The sequence below is a fragment of the Coregonus clupeaformis genome, unplaced genomic scaffold (genome assembly GCF_020615455.1).
Source record: "Coregonus clupeaformis isolate EN_2021a unplaced genomic scaffold, ASM2061545v1 scaf0468, whole genome shotgun sequence".
In the NCBI taxonomy this organism is placed as follows: Eukaryota; Metazoa; Chordata; class Actinopteri; order Salmoniformes; family Salmonidae; genus Coregonus; species Coregonus clupeaformis.
The window spans coordinates 1-19,527 of NW_025533923.1; the positions used below are offsets into that span (position 1 = coordinate 1).

Consider the following 19,527-nt stretch of genomic DNA (forward strand, 5'->3'; position numbering starts at 1 on the left):
ATATACATATATGGACAAGCAATGACAGAGCGGCATGGACTAAGATACAGAAGAATATTATAGAATACAGTATATACATATAAGATGAGTAACATCTGGTGCTGTAGGTGTCCTGGAGGGCGGGTTGTTTGCCTCCGGTAATGCGTTCGGCAGACCGCACCACCCTCTGGAGAGCCCTGCGGTTGCGGGCGGTGCAGTTGCCGTACCAGGCGGTGATACCGCCCGACAGGATGCTCTCAATTGTGCATCTGTAAAAGTTTGTGAGGGTTTTAGGTGCCAAGCCAAATTTCTTCAGCCTCCTGAGGTTGAAGAGGCTCTGTTGCGCCTTCTTCACCACACTGTCTGCGTGGGTGGACCATTTAAGTTTGTTAGTGTTTACGCCAAGGGACTTGAAGCTTTCCACCTTCTCCACTCCGGTCCCATCAATGTGGATAGGGGGGGTGCACCCTCTGTGGATTTCAGGAATCAGCAATCATCTTCTTTGTTTTGTTGACGTTGAGTGAGAGGTTATTTTCCCGGCACCACACTCCCAGAGCCCTCACCTCCTCCCTGTAGTCTGTCTCGTCATTGTTGGTAATCAAGTCTACTACTGTTGTGTCTTCTGCAAACTTGATGATTGAGTTGGAGGCGTGCTTGGCCACGCAGTCATGGGTGAACAGGGAGTACAGGAGGGTGCTGAGCACGCACCCTTGTGGGGCCCCAGTGTTGAGGATCAGCGAAGTGGAGATGTTGTTTCCTACCTTCACCACCTGGGGCGGCCCGTCAGGAAGTCCAGGACCCAGTTGCACAGGGCGGGGTTGAGACCCAGAGCCTCAAGCTTGATGATAAGCTTGGAGGGTACTATGGTGTTGAATGCTGAGCTATAATCAATGAACAGCATTCTTACATAGGTATTCCTCTTGTCCAGATGGGATAGGGCAATGTGCAGTGTGATGGCGATTGCATTATCTGTGGATCTATTTGGGTGGTAAGCAAATTGAAGTGGGTCTAGGGTGACAGGTAAGGTAGAGGTGATATGATCCTTGACTAGTGTCTCAAACCACTTCATGATGACAGAAGTGAGTGCTACGGGGCGATAGTCATTTAGTTCAGTTACCTTTGCTTTCTTGAGTACAGGAACAATGGTGGCCATCTTGAAGCATGTGGGGACAGCAGACTGGGATAGGGAGAGATTGAATATGTCCGTAAACACACCAGCCAGCTGGTCTGCACATGCTCTGAGGACGCGGCTAATGATGCCGTCTGGGCCGGCAGCCTTGCGGGGGTTATCATGCTTAAATGTCTTACTCACGTCGGCTACGGAGAAGGAGAGGCCACAGTTCTTGGTAGTGGGCCTTGTCAGTGGCACTGTGTTATCCTCAAAGCGGGCGAAGAAGGTGTTTAGCTTGTCTGGAAGTGAGACGTCGGTGTCGGCGACGTGGCTGGTTTTCCTTTTGTAGTCCGTGATTGTCTGTAGAACCTGTCACATACGTCTGGTGTCTGAGCCATTGAATTGCGACTCCACTTTGTCTCTATACTGATGTTTTGCCAGTTTAATTGCCTTGCGGAGTGAGTAGCTACACTGTTTGTATTCGGCCATATTCCCAGTCACCTTGCCATGGTTAAATGCGGTGGTTCGCGCTTTCAATTTTGCGCGAATGCTGCCATCTATCTACGGTTTCTGGTTAGGGTAGGTTTTAATAGTCACAGAGGGCACATCATCTCCTATACACTTCCTGATAAACTCAGTCACCGTTTCAGTGTATTCGTCTAAAATATTTTCGCAAGCTACCCGGAACATATCCCAGACCGTGTGATCAAAACAATCTTGATGCGTGGATTCCGATTGGTCAGACCAGCATTGAATAGTCCTTAGCACGGGTACTTCCTGTTTGAGATTCTGCCTATAGGAAGGGAGGAGCAAAATGGAGTCGTGGTCAGATTTGCCGAAAGGAGGGCGGGGGAGGGCCTTGTAGCCACCCCAGAAGTTCGAATAGCAATGGTCGAGGATTTTAGCAGCCTGAGGACAACAGTCGATATGTTGATAGAACTTCGGCAGCCTAGTCCTCAAATTTGCTTTGCAGTAAATGCAGCCTCAGGATATGTGGTTTCCAGTTTGCATAAAGTCCAGTGAAGTTCTTTGAGGGCCGTTGTGGTATCGGCTTGAGGGGGGATATACACGGCCGTGACTATAACCAAAGAGAATTCTCTTGGGAGATAATACGGTCGGCATTTGATTGTGAGGTATTCTAGGTCGGGTGAACAAAAGGTCTTGAGTTCCTATATGTTACTACAATTACACCATGAGTCGTTAATCATGAAACACACACCTCCGCCCTTCTGCTTCCCGGAGACATTTATTTCTGTCTGCGCTATGAACTGAGAACCCTGCTGGCTGGACCGATTTCGAATATCCCCAGAGAGCCATGTTTCCTTGAAACAAAGTATGTTACAGGCCTTGATTTCTCTCTGGAAAGAAATCCTTGCCCTGAGCTCGTCGATCTTGTTATCCAAAGACTGAACATTAGCGAGTAGTATACTTGGAAGTGGTGGGTGGTGTGCGCGCCTCCTAAGTTGAACCAGCAGGCCGCTCCGAGTGCCTCTCCTCCGCCGGCGATGTTTTGGATCAGCCGCTGGAATCAGTTCAATTGCCCTGGGGAGAGCAAACAAAGGATCTGCTTCGGGAAAGTCGTATTCCTGGTCGTAATGCTGGTGAGTTAACACCGCTGATGATACAAAACACTTTCTGAGCTAATAATGTAAAAAATAATACATAAAAAAAACGAAATACTGCAAAGTTTCCTGAGAGCTACTCGCGAGGCCGCCATCTTCGTTGGCGCTTGCTGGTTTTTGCGACTGCACTTGAAATGTTCCGGATTGACTGACGTTCATGTCTTAAAGTAATGATGGATTTCTCTTTGCTTATTTGAGCTTTTTCTTGCCATTATATGGACTTGGTCTTTTACCAAATAGGGCTATCTTCTGTATACCACCCCTAACTTGTCTCAACACAACTGATTGGCTCAAACACATTAAGAAGGAAAGAAATTCCACAAATTAACTTTTAACAAGGCACACCTGTTCATTGAAATGCATTCCAGGTGACTACCTTATGAAGCTGGTTGAGAGAATGCCAAGAGTGTGGAAAGCTGTCATCAAGGCAAAGGGTGGCTACTTTGAAGAATCTCAAATATAAAATATATTTTGATTTGTTTAACACTTCTTTGGTTACTACATGATTCAATATGTGTTATTTCATAGTTTTGATGTATTCAGTATTATTCTACAATGTAGAAAATAGTAAAAATAAAGAAAGACCCTTGAATGAGTAGGTGTATCCAAACTTTTGACTGGTACTGTAAATGTAGTTAAACCCAGTCTTTCATCATGGCTGCAAACTGTTGTGCTGATGTTGGCTTGTGTTTTCAGTTCCATGTATAATGTTACCATCCCCACCCGTGGGTTTCTCTGGATCTCTCTGCCAAGCTGATATTATGTGAGATAGTAGTTTAATGTTCTGTGTGTTTATTTGATTTGTGGTGAAATTAAAAGGTAATGTTGTGGCAGTGCTTTTTGCAAATGGAGCTTTGTGTTGCTAATGTCCCTAGGGCAGGTAAACTAACCTCAGGTAAACTAACCTCAGGTAAACTAACCTCAGGTAAACTAACCTCAGGTAAACTAACCTCAGGTAAACTAACCTCAGGTAAACTAACCTCAGGTAAACTAATGGTGACAGGTAAACTAACCTCATTTAAACTATCCTCAGGTAAACTAATGTCAGGTAAACTAACGTTAGGTAACTAATGATGACAGGTAAACAAGCGTCAGGTAAACTAATGATGACAGCTAAACTATCCTCAGGTAAACTATCCTCAGGTAAACTAACCTCAGGTAAACTAACCTCAGGTAAACTATCCTCAGGTAAACTAACCTCAGGTAAACTAACCTCAGGTAAACTAACCTCAGGTAAACTAATGATGACAGGTCAACTAACCTCAGGTAAACTAACCTCAGGTAAACTAATGTCAGGTAAACTAACGTTAGGTAACTAATGATGACAGGTAAACTAATGATGACAGGTAAACTAATGATGACAGGTAAACTAGCGTCAGGTAAACTAATGATGACAGATAAACTAACCTCAGGTAAACTAATGTCAGGTAAACTAACGTTAGGTAACTAATGATGACAGGTAAACTAATGATGACAGGTAAACTAATGATGACAGGTAAACTAGCATCAGGTAAACTAATGATGACAGGTAAACTAACGTTAGGTAAACTAATGATGACAGGTAAACAAGCGTCAGGTAAACTAATGATGACAGGTAAACTAATGATGACAGGTAAACTAACCTCAGGTAAACTAATGATGACAGGTAAACTAACCTCAGGTAAACTAATGATGACAGGTAAACTAACCTCAGGTAAACTAATGATGACAGGTAAACTAGCGTCAGGTCTGATCCTAATGCACCATACCATCCTCAGGGAGAACAGGCCAGAAACATCCCTGTGGAGTCAGTGACAGAGGAACAGTTCACAGACGAGGATGGAAACATTGTCACCCGAAAAGTAACCGCTGTACACCCTCCACACCCCCATTACATCCTCACCCTGTCCTCTTCTGATATCACCTGAACATCTCCCCCTGTCCTCTTCTGATCTCCCCCTGTCCTCTTCTGATCTCCCCCTGTCCTCTTCTGATATCACCTGAACATCTCCCCCTGTCCTCTTCTGATATCACCTGAACATCTCCCCCTGTCCTCTTCTGATCTCCCTGTCCTCTTCTGATATCACCTGAACATCTCCCCCTGTCCTCTTCTGATCTCCCCCTGTCCTCTTCTGATCTCCCCTGTCCTCTTCTGATCTCCCCCTGTCCTCTTCTGATATCATCTGAACATCTCCCTGTCCTCTTCTGATATCACCTGAACATCTCCCCCCTGTCCTCTTCTGATATCACCTGAACAGCTCCCCCTGTCCTCTTCTGATATCACCTGAACATCACACCCTGTCCTCTTCTGATATCACCTGAACATCTCCCCCTGTCCTCTTCTGATATCACCTGAACATCTCCCCCCTGTCCTCTTCTGATATCACCCTGTCCTCTTCTGATATCACCTGAACATCTCCCCCTGTCCTCTTCTGATCTCCCCCTGTCCTCTTCTGATCTCCCCTGTCCTCTTCTGATATCCCCTGTCCTCTTCTGATATCATCTGAACATCTCCCCTGTCCTCTTCTGATATCACCTGAACATCTCCCCCTGTCCTCTTCTGATATCACCTGAACAGCTCCCCTGTCCTCTTCTGATATCACCTGAACAGCTCCCCCTGTCCTCTTCTGATATCACCTGAACATCTCCCCCTGTCCTCTTCTGATATCACCTGAACAGCTCCCCTGTCCTCTTCTGATATCACCTGAACAGCTCCCCCTGTCCTCTTCTGATCTCCCCCTGTCCTCTTCTGATATCACCTGAACATCTCCCCCTGTCCTCTTCTGATATCACCTGAACAGCTCCCCCTGTCCTCTTCTGATCTCCCCCTGTCCTCTTCTGATATCACCTGAAAATCTCCCCCTGTCCTCTTCTGATCTCCCCTGTCCTCTTCTGATATCACCTGAACATCTCCCCCTGTCCTCTTCTGATCTCCCCCTGTCCTCTTCTGATCTCCCCTGTCCTCTTCTGATCTCCCCCTGTCCTCTTCTGATATCATCTGAACATCTCCCCTGTCCTCTTCTGATATCACCTGAACATCTCCCCCTGTCCTCTTCTGATATCACCTGAACAGCTCCCCTGTCCTCTTCTGATGTCACCTGAACAGCTCCCCCTGTCCTCTTCTGATATCATCTGAACATCTCCCCCCGTCCTCTTCTGATATCACCTGAACATCTCCCCCTGTCCTCTTCTGATATCACCTGAACATCACACCCTGTCCTCTTCTGATATCACCTGAACATCTCCCCTGTCCTCTTCTGATATCACCTGAACATCTCCCCCTGTCCTCTTCTGATATCACCCTGTCCTCTTCTGATATCACCTGAACATCTCCCCCTGTCCTCTTCTGATCTCCCCCTGTCCTCTTCTGATCTCCCCCTGTCCTCTTCTGATATCCCCCTGTCCTCTTCTGATATCATCTGAACATCTCCCCTGTCCTCTTCTGATATCACCTGAACATCTCCCCCTGTCCTCTTCTGATATCACCTGAACAGCTCCCCCTGTCCTCTTCTGATATCACCTGAACAGCTCCCCCTGTCCTCTTCTGATATCACCTGAACATCTCCCCCTGTCCTCTTCTGATATCACCTGAACAGCTCCCCCTGTCCTCTTCTGATATCACCTGAACAGCTCCCCCTGTCCTCTTCTGATCTCCCCCTGTCCTCTTCTGATATCACCTGAACATCTCCCCCTGTCCTCTTCTGATATCACCTGAACAGCTCCCCCTGTCCTCTTCTGATCTCCCCCTGTCCTCTTCTGATATCACCTGAACATCTCCCCCTGTCCTCTTCTGATCTCCCCCTGTCCTCTTCTGATATCACCTGAACATCTCCCCCTGTCCTCTTCTGATCTCCCCCCTGTCCTCTTCTGATATCATCTGAACATCTCCCCTGTCCTCTTCTGATATCACCTGAACATCTCCCCCTGTCCTCTTCTGATATCACCTGAACAGCTCCCCCTGTCCTCTTCTGATGTCACCTGAACAGCTCCCCCTGTCCTCTTCTGATATCATCTGAACATCTCCCCCCGTCCTCTTCTGATATCACCTGAACATCTCCCCCTGTCCCTCTTCTGATATCACCTGAACATCACACCCTGTCCTCTTCTGATATCACCTGAACATCTCCCCTGTCCTCTTCTGATATCACCTGAACATCTCCCCCTGTCCTCTTCTGATATCACCCTGTCCTCTTCTGATATCACCTGAACATCTCCCCCTGTCCTCTTCTGATCTCCCCCTGTCCTCTTCTGATCTCCCCCTGTCCTCTTCTGATATCCCCTGTCCTCTTCTGATATCATCTGAACATCTCCCCTGTCCTCTTCTGATATCACCTGAACATCTCCCCCTGTCCTCTTCTGATATCACCTGAACAGCTCCCCCTGTCCTCTTCTGATATCACCTGAACAGCTCCCCCTGTCCTCTTCTGATATCACCTGAACATCTCCCCCTGTCCTCTTCTGATATCACCTGAACAGCTCCCCCTGTCCTCTTCTGATATCACCTGAACAGCTCCCCCTGTCCTCTTCTGATCTCCCCCTGTCCTCTTCTGATATCACCTGAACATCTCCCCCTGTCCTCTTCTGATATCACCTGAACAGCTCCCCCTGTCCTCTTCTGATCTCCCCCTGTCCTCTTCTGATATCACCTGAACATCTCCCCCTGTCCTCTTCTGATCTCCCCCTGTCCTCTTCTGATATCACCTGAACATCTCCCCCTGTCCTCTTCTGATCTCCCCCTGTCCTCTTCTGATCTCCCCCTGTCCTCTTCTGATCTCCCCCTGTCCTCTTCTGATATCATCTGAACATCTCCCCTGTCCTCTTCTGATATCACCTGAACATCTCCCCCTGTCCTCTTCTGATATCACCTGAACAGCTCCCCTGTCCTCTTCTGATGTCACCTGAACAGCTCCCCCTGTCCTCTTCTGATATCATCTGAACATCTCCCCCGTCCTCTTCTGATATCACCTGAACATCTCCCCCTGTCCTCTTCTGATATCACCTGAACATCACACCCTGTCCTCTTCTGATATCACCTGAACATCTCCCCCTGTCCTCTTCTGATATCACCTGAACATCTCCCCCTGTCCTCTTCTGATATCACCCTGTCCTCTTCTGATATCACCTGAACATCTCCCCCTGTCCTCTTCTGATCTCCCCCTGTCCTCTTCTGATCTCCCCCTGTCCTCTTCTGATATCCCCCTGTCCTCTTCTGATATCATCTGAACATCTCCCCTGTCCTCTTCTGATATCACCTGAACATCTCCCCCTGTCCTCTTCTGATATCACCTGAACAGCTCCCCCTGTCCTCTTCTGATATCACCTGAACAGCTCCCCCTGTCCTCTTCTGATATCACCTGAACATCTCCCCCTGTCCTCTTCTGATATCACCTGAACAGCTCCCCCTGTCCTCTTCTGATATCACCTGAACAGCTCCCCTGTCCTCTTCTGATCTCCCCCTGTCCTCTTCTGATATCACCTGAACATCTCCCCCTGTCCTCTTCTGATATCACCTGAACAGCTCCCCCTGTCCTCTTCTGATCTCCCCCTGTCCTCTTCTGATATCACCTGAACATCTCCCCCCTGTCCTCTTCTGATCTCCCCCTGTCCTCTTCTGATATCACCTGAACATCTCCCCCTGTCCTCTTCTGATCTCCCCCTGTCCTCTTCTGATCTCCCCCTGTCCTCTTCTGATCTCCCCCTGTCCTCTTCTGATATCATCTGAACATCTCCCCCTGTCCTCTTCTGATATCACCTGAACATCACACCCTGTCCTCTTCTGATATCACCTGAACAGCTCCCCCTGTCCTCTTCTGATGTCACCTGAACAGCTCCCCCTGTCCTCTTCTGATATCACCTGAACATCTCCCCTGTCCTCTTCTGATATCACCTGAACATCACACCCTGTCCTCTTCTGATATCACCTGAACATCTCCCCCTGTCCTCTTCTGATATCACCTGAACATCTCCCCCTGTCCTCTTCTGATATCACCCTGTCCTCTTCTGATATCACCTGAACATCTCCCCCTGTCCTCTTCTGATCTCCCCCTGTCCTCTTCTGATCTCCCCCTGTCCTCTTCTGATATCCCCCTGTCCTCTTCTGATATCATCTGAACATCTCCCCTGTCCTCTTCTGATATCACCTGAACATCTCCCCCTGTCCTCTTCTGATATCACCTGAACAGCTCCCCTGTCCTCTTCTGATATCACCTGAACAGCTCCCCCTGTCCTCTTCTGATATCACCTGAACATCTCCCCCTGTCCTCTTCTGATATCACCTGAACAGCTCCCCCTGTCCTCTTCTGATATCACCTGAACAGCTCCCCCCTGTCCTCTTCTGATCTCCCCCTGTCCTCTTCTGATATCACCTGAACATCTCCCCCTGTCCTCTTCTGATATCACCTGAACAGCTCCCCCTGTCCTCTTCTGATCTCCCCCTGTCCTCTTCTGATATCACCTGAACATCTCCCCTGTCCTCTTCTGATCTCCCCCTGTCCTCTTCTGATATCACCTGAACATCTCCCCCTGTCCTCTTCTGATCTCCCCCTGTCCTCTTCTGATCTCCCCCTGTCCTCTTCTGATCTCCCCCTGTCCTCTTCTGATATCATCTGAACATCTCCCCTGTCCTCTTCTGATATCACCTGAACATCTCCCCCTGTCCTCTTCTGATATCACCTGAACAGCTCCCCCTGTCCTCTTCTGATGTCACCTGAACAGCTCCCCCTGTCCTCTTCTGATATCATCTGAACATCTCCCCCCGTCCTCTTCTGATATCACCTGAACATCTCCCCCTGTCCTCTTCTGATATCACCTGAACATCACACCCTGTCCTCTTCTGATATCACCTGAACATCTCCCCCTGTCCTCTTCTGATATCACCTGAACATCTCCCCCTGTCCTCTTCTGATATCACCTGAACATCTCCCCCTGTCCTCTTCTGATCTCCCCCTGTCCTCTTCTGATCTCCCCCTGTCCTCTTCTGATATCCCCCTGTCCTCTTCTGATATCATCTGAACATCTCCCCTGTCCTCTTCTGATATCACCTGAACATCTCCCCCTGTCCTCTTCTGATATCACCTGAACAGCTCCCCCTGTCCTCTTCTGATATCACCTGAACAGCTCCCCCTGTCCTCTTCTGATATCACCTGAACATCTCCCCTGTCCTCTTCTGATATCACCTGAACAGCTCCCCTGTCCTCTTCTGATATCACCTGAACAGCTCCCCTGTCCTCTTCTGATCTCCCCCTGTCCTCTTCTGATATCACCTGAACATCTCCCCCTGTCCTCTTCTGATATCACCTGAACAGCTCCCCCTGTCCTCTTCTGATCTCCCCCTGTCCTCTTCTGATATCACCTGAACATCTCCCCCTGTCCTCTTCTGATATCACCTGAACATCTCCCCCTGTCCTCTTCTGATCTCCCCCCGTCCTCTTCTGATATCACCAAACCCCCCCCTCCACTCCATCCCCCTGTCCTGCTAACATGACTTCATACCCCTCCACTCCATCCCCATGACTTCATACCCCTCCACTCCATCCCCATGACTTCATACCCCTCCACTCCATCCCCATGACTTCATACCCCTCCACTCCATCCCCATGACTTCATACCCCTCCACTCCATCCCCATGACTTCATACCCCTCCACTCCATCCCCCTGTCCTGCTAACATGACTTCATACCCCTCCACTCCATCCCCATGACTTCATACCCCTCCACTCCATCCCCCTGTCCTGCTAACATGACTTCATACCCCCTCCACTCCATCCCCATGACTTCATACCCCTCCACTCCATCCCTCTGTCCTGCTAACATGACTTCATACCCCTCCCCTCCATCCCCATGACTTCATACCCCTCCACTCCATCCCCATGACTTCATACCCCTCCACTCCATCCCCATGACTTCCATACCCCTCCACTCCATCCCTCTGTCCTGCTAACATGACTTCATACCCCTCCACTCCATCCCCATGACTTCATACCCTCCACTCCATCCCCATGACTTCATACCCCTCCACTCCATCCCCATGACTTCATACCCCTCCACTCCATCCCCCTGTCCTGCTAACATGACTTCATACCCCTCCACTCCATCCCCATGACTTCATACCCCTCCACTCCATCCCTCTGTCCTGCTAACATGACTTCATACCCCTCCACTCCATCCCCATGACTTCATACCCCTCCACTCCATCCCCATGACTTCATACCCCTCCACTCCATCCCCATGACTTCATACCCCTCCACTCCATCCCTCTGTCCTGCTAACATGACTTCATACCCCTCCACTCCATCCCCATGACTTCCATACCCCTCCACTCCATCCCTATGACTTCATACCCTCCACTCCATCCCCATGACTTCATACCCCCTCCACTCCATCCCTCTGTCCTGCTAACATGACTTCATACCCCTCCACTCCATCCCCATGACTTCATACCCCTCCACTCCATCCCTCTGTCCTGCTAACATGACTTCATACCCCTCCCCTCCATCCCCATGACTTCATACCCCTCCACTCCATCCCCATGACTTCATACCCCTCCACTCCATCCCTCTGTCCTGCTAACATGACTTCATACCCCTCCACTCCATCCCCATGACTTCATACCCCTCCACTCCATCCCCATGACTTCATACCCCTCCACTCCATCCCCATGACTTCATACCCCTCCACTCCATCCCTCTGTCCTGCTAACATGACTTCATACCCCTCCACTCCATCCCCATGACTTCATACCCCTCCACTCCATCCCTCTGTCCTGCTAACATGACTTCATACCCCTCCACTCCATCCCTCTGTCCTGCTAACATGACTTCATACCCCTCCACTCCACTCCATCCCCCTGTCCTGCTAACATGACTTCATACCCCTCCACTCCATCCCTCTGTCCTGCTAACATGACTTCCATACCCCTCCACTCCATCCCCATGACTTCTACCCCTCCACTCCATCCCCATGACTTCATACCCTCCACTCCATCCCCATGACTTCATACCCCTCCACTCCATCCCCATGACTTCATACCCCTCCACTCCATCCCCATGACTTCATACCCCTCCACTCCATCCCTCTGTCCTGCTAACATGACTTCATACCCCTCCACTCCATCCCCTGTCCTGCTAACATGACTTCATACCCCTCCACTCCATCCCCATGACTTCATACCCCTCCACTCCATCCCCATGACTTCATACCCCTCCACTCCATCCCTCTGTCCTGCTAACATGACTTCATACCCCTCCACTCCTAAGGTCATCAGGAAAGTAGTACGTCGTATTGCTGCTACGGCAACTACTTTTACTGCTGCTACTACAGAGGAGGTGAAAGCAGGAGGAGGCCGGCAGGAGGAGAAGGGCAGCAAGAGAAGAAAGCGCTCCCGAGGAGGCCCAAAGGCAGAGCAGAAGAGCTCTAAGGGCCAGAGGGGAAAGACTGAGGTTTGCTTCATGATCATAGAGTAGACTGTAGTGTGGAGTGTTGAAACTAACAGTAGACTAGTAGTGGAGACTAGTAGTGGAGAGAGTTCCAACTAGACAGTAGTCACTAACAGTAGACTAGTAGTGGAGACTAGTAGTGGAGAGAGTTCCAACTAGACAGTAGTCACTAACAGTAGACTAGTAGTGGAGAGAGTTCCAACTAGACAGTAGTCACTAACAGTAGACTAGTAGTGGAGACTAGTAGTGGAGAGAGTTCCAACTAGACAGTAGACACTAACAGTAGACTAGTAGTGGAGACTAGTAGTGGAGAGAGTTCCAACTAGACAGTAGACACTAACAGTAGACTAGTAGTGGAGAGAGTTCCAACTAGACAGTAGTCACTAACAGTAGACTAGTAGTGGAGACTAGTAGTGGAGAGAGTTCCAACTAGACAGTAGACACTAACAGTAGACTAGTAGTGGAGACTAGTAGTGGAGAGAGTTCCAACTAGACAGTAGACACTAACAGTAGACTAGTAGTGGAGACTAGTAGTGAGAGAGTTCCAACTAGACAGTAGACACTAACAGTAGACTAGTAGTGGAGAGAGTTCCAACTAGACAGTAGTCACTAACAGTAGACTAGTAGTGGAGACTAGTAGTGGAGAGAGTTCCAACTAGACAGTAGACACTAACAGTAGACTAGTAGTGGAGACTAGTAGTGGAGAGAGTTCCAACTAGACAGTAGACACTAACAGTAGACTAGTAGTGGAGACTAGTAGTGGAGAGAGTTCCAACTAGACAGTAGACACTAACAGTAGACTAGTAGTGGAGACTAGTAGTGGAGAGAGTTCCAACTAGACAGTAGACACTAACAGTAGACTAGTAGTGGAGACTAGTAGTGGAGAGAGTTCCAACTAGACAGTAGACACTAACAGTAGACTAGTAGTGGAGACTAGTAGTGGAGAGAGTTCCAACTAGACAGTAGACACTAACAGTAGACTAGTAGTGGAGAGAGTTCCAACTAGACAGTAGACACTAACAGTAGACTAGTAGTGGAGACTAGTAGTGGAGAGAGTTCCAACTAGACAGTAGTCACTAACAGTAGACTAGTAGTGGAGACTAGTAGTGGAGAGAGTTACAACTAGACAGTAAACACTAACAGTAGACTAGTAGTGGAGAGAGTTCCAACTAGACAGTAGTCACTAACAGTAGACTAGTAGTGGAGAGAGTTCCAACTAGACAGTAGTCACTAACAGTAGACTAGTAGTGGAGACTAGTAGTGGAGAGAGTTCCAACTAGATTGTAGACACTAACAGTAGACTAGTAGTGGAGAGAGTTCCAACTAGACAGTAGACACTAACAGTAGACTAGTAGTGGAGACTAGTAGTGGAGAGAGTTCCAACTAGACAGTAGTCACTAACAGTAGACTAGTAGTGGAGACTAGTAGTGGAGAGAGTTCCAACTAGACAGTAGACACTAACAGTAGACTAGTAGTGGAGACTAGTAGTGGAGAGAGTTCCAACTAGACAGTAGACACTAACAGTAGACTAGTAGTGGAGACTAGTAGTGGAGAGAGTTCCAACTAGACAGTAGACACTAACAGTAGACTAGTAGTGGAGACTAGTAGTGGAGAGAGTTCCAACTAGACAGTAGACACTAACAGTAGACTAGTAGTGGAGACTAGTAGTGGAGAGAGTTCCAACTAGACAGTAGACACTAACAGTAGACTAGTAGTGGAGACTAGTAGTGGAGAGAGTTCCAACTAGACAGTAGACACTAACAGTAGACTAGTAGTGGAGAGAGTTCCAACTAGACAGTAGACACTAACAGTAGACTAGTAGTGGAGACTAGTAGTGGAGAGAGTTCCAACTAGACAGTAGTCACTAACAGTAGACTAGTAGTGGAGACTAGTAGTGGAGAGAGTTACAACTAGACAGTAAACACTAACAGTAGACTAGTAGTGGAGAGAGTTCCAACTAGACAGTAGTCACTAACAGTAGACTAGTAGTGGAGAGAGTTCCAACTAGACAGTAGTCACTAACAGTAGACTAGTAGTGGAGACTAGTAGTGGAGAGAGTTCCAACTAGACAGTAGACACTAACAGTAGACTAGTAGTGGAGAGAGTTCCAACTAGACAGTAGACACTAACAGTAGACTAGTAGTGGAGACTAGTAGTGGAGAGAGTTCCAACTAGACAGTAGACACTAACAGTAGACTAGTAGTGGAGAGAGTTCCAACTAGACAGTAGACACTAACAGTAGACTAGTAGTGGAGACTAGTAGTGGAGAGAGTTCCAACTAGACAGTAGTCACTAACAGTAGACTAGTAGTGGAGAGAGTTCCAACTAGACAGTAGACACTAACAGTAGACTAGTAGTGGAGAGAGTTCCAACTAGACAGTAGTCACTAACAGTAGACTAGTAGTGGAGAGAGTTCCAACTAGACAGTAGACACTAACAGTAGACTAGTAGTGGAGACTAGTAGTGGAGAGAGTTCCAACTAGACAGTAGACACTAACAGTAGACTAGTAGTGGAGAGAGTTCCAACTAGACAGTAGTCACTAACAGTAGACTAGTAGTGGAGAGAGTTCCAACTAGACAGTAGTCACTAACAGTAGACTAGTAGTGGAGAGAGTTCCAACTAGACAGTAGACACTAACAGTAGACTAGTAGTGGAGACTAGTAGTGGAGAGAGTTCCAACTAGACAGTAGACACTAACAGTAGACTAGTAGTGGAGAGAGTTCCAACTAGACAGTAGACACTAACAGTAGACTAGTAGTGGAGACTAGTAGTGGAGAGAGTTCCAACTAGACAGTAGTCACTAACAGTAGACTAGTAGTGGAGACTAGTAGTGGAGAGAGTTCCAACTAGACAGTAGACACTAACAGTAGACTAGTAGTGGAGACTAGTAGTGGAGAGAGTTCCAACTAGACAGTAGACACTAACAGTAGACTAGTAGTGGAGAGAGTTCCAACTAGACAGTAGTCACTAACAGTAGACTAGTAGTGGAGAGAGTTACAACTAGACAGTAAACACTAACAGTAGACTAGTAGTGGAGACTAGTAGTGGAGAGAGTTCCAACTAGACAGTAGACACTAACAGTAGACTAGTAGTGGAGACTAGTTGTGGAGAGAGTTCCAACTAGACAGTAGACACTAACAGTAGACTAGTAGTGGAGACTAGTAGTGGAGAGAGTTCCAACTAGACAGTAGTCACTAACAGTAGACTAGTAGTGGAGAGAGTTCCAACTAGACAGTAGTCACTAACAGTAGACTAGTAGTGGAGAGAGTTCCAACTAGACAGTAGACACTAACAGTAGACTAGTAGTGGAGAGAGTTCCAACTAGACAGTAGTCACTAACAGTAGACTAGTAGAGGAGACTAGTAGTGGAGAGAGTTCCAACTAGACAGTAGTCACTAACAGTAGACTAGTAGAGGAGACTAGTAGTGGAGAGAGTTCCAACTAGACAGTAGTCACTAACAGTAGACTAGTAGTGGAGAGAGTTCCAACTAGACAGTAGTCACTAACAGTAGACTAGTAGTGGAGACTAGTAGTGGAGAGAGTTCCAACTAGACAGTAGTCACTAACAGTAGACTAGTAGTGGAGAGAGTTCCAACTAGACAGTAGTCACTAACAGTAGACTAGTAGTGGAGAGAGTTCCAACTAGACAGTAGACACTAACAGTAGACTAGTAGTGGAGAGAGTTCCAACTAGACAGTAGACACTAACAGTAGACTAGTAGTGGAGACTAGTAGTGGAGAGAGTTCCAACTAGACAGTAGACACTAACAGTAGACTAGTAGTGGAGACTAGTAGTGGAGAGAGTTCCAACTAGACAGTAGTCACTAACAGTAGACTAGTAGTGGAGAGAGTTCCAACTAGACAGTAGTCACTAACAGTAGACTAGTAGTGGAGAGAGTTCCAACTAGACAGTAGACACTAACAGTAGACTAGTAGTGGAGACTAGTAGTGGAGAGAGTTCCATCTAGACAGTAGACACTAACAGTAGACTAGTAGTGGAGACTAGTAGTGGAGAGAGTTCCAACTAGACAGTAGACACTAACAGTAGACTAGTAGTGGAGAGAGTTCCAACTAGACAGTAGACACTAACAGTAGACTAGTAGTGGAGAGAGTTCCAACTAGACAGTAGACACTAACAGTAGACTAGTAGTGGAGACTAGTAGTGGAGAGAGTTCCAACTAGACAGTAGACACCAACATTAGACTAGTAGTGGAGACTAGTAGTGGAGAGAGTTCCAACTAGACAGTAGACACTAACAGTAGACTAGTAGTGGAGAGAGTTCCAACTAGACAGTAGACACTAACAGTAGACTAGTAGTGGAGACTAGTAGTGGAGAGAGTTCCAACTAGACAGTAGACACTAACAGTAGACTAGTAGTGGAGAGAGTTCCAACTAGACAGTAGTCACTAACAGTAGACTAGTAGTGGAGAGAGTTCCAACTAGACAGTAGACACTAACAGTAGACTAGTAGTGGAGAGAGTTCCAACTAGACAGTAGACACTAACAGTAGACTAGTAGTGGAGACTAGTAGTGGAGAGAGTTCCAACTAGACAGTAGACACTAACAGTAGACTAGTAGTGGAGAGAGTTCCAACTAGACAGTAGTCACTAACAGTAGACTAGTAGTGGAGAGAGTTCCAACTAGACAGTAGTCACTAACAGTAGACTAGTAGTGGAGAGAGTTCCAACTAGACAGTAGACACTAACAGTAGACTAGTAGTGGAGACTAGTAGTGGAGAGAGTTCCAACTAGACAGTAGACACTAACAGTAGACTAGTAGTGGAGAGAGTTCCAACTAGACAGTAGACACTAACAGTAGACTAGTAGTGGAGACTAGTAGTGGAGAGAGTTCCAACTAGACAGTAGTCACTAACAGTAGACTAGTAGTGGAGACTAGTAGTGGAGAGAGTTCCAACTAGACAGTAGACACTAACAGTAGACTAGTAGTGGAGACTAGTAGTGGAGAGAGTTCCAACTAGACAGTAGACACTAACAGTAGACTAGTAGTGGAGAGAGTTCCAACTAGACAGTAGTCACTAACAGTAGACTAGTAGTGGAGAGAGTTACAACTAGACAGTAAACACTAACAGTAGACTAGTAGTGGAGACTAGTAGTGGAGAGAGTTCCAACTAGACAGTAGACACTAACAGTAGACTAGTAGTGGAGACTAGTTGTGGAGAGAGTTCCAACTAGACAGTAGACACTAACAGTAGACTAGTAGTGGAGACTAGTAGTGGAGAGAGTTCCAACTAGACAGTAGTCACTAACAGTAGACTAGTAGTGGAGAGAGTTCCAACTAGACAGTAGTCACTAACAGTAGACTAGTAGTGGAGAGAGTTCCAACTAGACAGTAGACACTAACAGTAGACTAGTAGTGGAGAGAGTTCCAACTAGACAGTAGTCACTAACAGTATACTAGTAGAGGAGACTAGTAGTGGAGAGAGTTCCAACTAGACAGTAGTCACTAACAGTAGACTAGTAGAGGAGACTAGTAGTGGAGAGAGTTCCAACTAGACAGTAGTCACTAACAGTAGACTAGTAGTGGAGAGAGTTCCAACTAGACAGTAGTCACTAACAGTAGACTAGTAGTGGAGACTAGTAGTGGAGAGAGTTCCAACTAGACAGTAGTCACTAACAGTAGACTAGTAGTGGAGAGAGTTCCAACTAGACAGTAGTCACTAACAGTAGACTAGTAGTGGAGAGAGTTCCAACTAGACAGTAGACACTAACAGTAGACTAGTAGTGGAGAGAGTTCCAACTAGACAGTAGACACTAACAGTAGACTAGTAGTGGAGACTAGTAGTGGAGAGAGTTCCAACTAGACAGTAGACACTAACAGTAGACTAGTAGTGGAGACTAGTAGTGGAGAGAGTTCCAACTAGACAGTAGTCACTAACAGTAGACTAGTAGTGGAGAGAGTTCCAACTAGACAGTAGTCACTAACAGTAGACTAGTAGTGGAGAGAGTTCCAACTAGACAGTAGACACTAACAGTAGACTAGTAGTGGAGACTAGTAGTGGAGAGAGTTCCATCTAGACAGTAGACACTAACAGTAGACTAGTAGTGGAGACTAGTAGTGAGAGAGTTCCAACTAGACAGTAGACACTAACAGTAGACTAGTAGTGGAGAGAGTTCCAACTAGACAGTAGACACTAACAGTAGACTAGTAGTGGAGAGAGTTCCAACTAGACAGTAGTCACTAACAGTAGACTAGTAGTGGAGACTAGTAGTGAGAGAGTTCCAACTAGACAGTAGACACCAACAGTAGACTAGTAGTGGAGACTAGTAGTGGAGAGAGTTCCAACTAGACAGTAGACACTAACAGTAGACTAGTAGTGGAGACTAGTAGTGGAGAGAGTTCCAACTAGACAGTAGACACTAACAGTAGACTAGTAGTGGAGACTAGTAGTGGAGAGAGTTCCAACTAGACAGTAGACACTAACAGTAGACTAGTAGTGGAGAGAGTTCCAACTAGACAGTAGACACTAACAGTAGACTAGTAGTGGAGACTAGTAGTGGAGAGAGTTCCAACTAGACAGTAGACACTAACAGTAGACTAGTAGTGGAGACTAGTAGTGGAGAGAGTTACAACTAGACAGTAGACACTAACAGTAGACTAGTAGTGGAGAGAGTTCCAACTAGACAGTAGTCACTAACAGTAGACTAGTAGTGGAGAGAGTTCCAACTAGACAGTAGTCACTAACAGTAGACTAGTAGTGGAGACTAGTAGTGGAGAGAGTTCCAACTAGACAGTAGACACTAACAGTAGACTAGTAGTGGAGAGAGTTCCAACTAGACAGTAGACACTAACAGTAGACTAGCAGTGGAGACTAGTAGTGGAGAGAGTTCCAACTAGACAGTAGACACTAACAGTAGACTAGTAGTGGAGAGAGTTCCAACTAGACAGTAGACACTAACAGTAGACTAGTAGTGGAGACTAGTAGTGGAGAGAGTTCCAACTAGACAGTAGTCACTAACAGTAGACTAGTAGTGGAGAGAGTTCCAACTAGACAGTAGACACTAACAGTAGACTAGTAGTGGAGAGAGTTCAAAGAACTAGTAGTGAGAGAGTTCCAACTAGACAGTAGACACTAACAGTAGACTAGTAGTGGAGACTAGTAGTGGAGAGAGTTCCAACTAGACAGTAGACACTAACAGTCTAGACTAGTAGTGGAGAGAGTTCCAACTAGACAGTAGTCACTAACAGTAGACTAGTAGTGAGAGAGTTCCAACTAGACAGTAGTCACTAACAGTAGACTAGTAGTGGAGAGAGTTCCAACTAGACAGTAGACACTAACAGTAGACTAGTAGTGGAGACTAGTAGTGGAGAGAGTTCCAACTAGACAGTAGACACTAACAGTAGACTAGTAGTGGAGAGAGTTCCAACTAGACAGTAGACACTAA

At 46.9% G+C, this 19,527-nt stretch overlaps 1 long non-coding RNA gene across 1 annotated transcript in view; it reads left to right on the forward strand.

Moving 5' to 3' along the window:
* Positions 1–3,339: 3,339 nt before the first annotated feature.
* LOC123484801 overlaps positions 3,340–19,527 on the forward strand; it is a 52,301-nt gene continuing 36,113 nt past the window's right edge. The window contains exons 1-3 of the long non-coding RNA XR_006658709.1: positions 3,340–3,475; positions 4,470–4,553; positions 11,945–12,127. This is a non-coding gene — a long non-coding RNA (uncharacterized LOC123484801). The remainder of the gene's footprint in view (positions 3,476–4,469; positions 4,554–11,944; positions 12,128–19,527) is intronic.